Below are 604 nucleotides of genomic sequence, written 5' to 3' on the forward strand. Positions count from 1 at the left end.
CTTCACATCTGCCGGCAAAAAGAAAAAAAAAAAAAAGAAAGAAGATTTTTATATGGCTGCATCTTTCCGCGCTCAGAAATACGCGTCTTTTGTGGTTCCTGCAGCACTGATTTACGGTCGATTCCGCCTGTATTTTATCGCGTGACACGACTTGACAGTCTCATCTTGTATGTCGACCTGAACTCGAGCCCCGCGGCGGAGAGGTTTATAGTGGGAAACAGGCGCAGCTTGGGTCACGAAAAGTGTACGCTCAAACCAACTGAGCAAACAAGAAGCAGCCGGTGCACTTGGTTCGCTCACGCGGCACAAACTGATAATCACAGCTCTTCTGTCCCCCTCTTGGGTTGGGGGCCAAATGCTTTTTGTTAATGGCAGTGCAAGAGCTGCCTGTTGAGCGAACACTTTCCTTGGAGATATATGAATCTACACAAAAAATAACAATCGGTCAAGACTATTTGTCTCCAAAGAAGCAGTGTGCTCTTTTTTCTCAATAACTGTTATGAGTCTGCAAATTTTTATTATCAATATGTCCACGCAGAGGCTATGGAACTATTCGGGTGATTGGAGTGGGGAGATTTCCATTTTCTCCCCTGTATTGTTTACA

Source organism: Ixodes scapularis, unplaced genomic scaffold (assembly GCF_016920785.2).
Source record: "Ixodes scapularis isolate PalLabHiFi unplaced genomic scaffold, ASM1692078v2 PGA_scaffold2__306_contigs__length_199485367, whole genome shotgun sequence".
NCBI classification, from domain to species: domain Eukaryota; kingdom Metazoa; phylum Arthropoda; class Arachnida; order Ixodida; family Ixodidae; genus Ixodes; species Ixodes scapularis.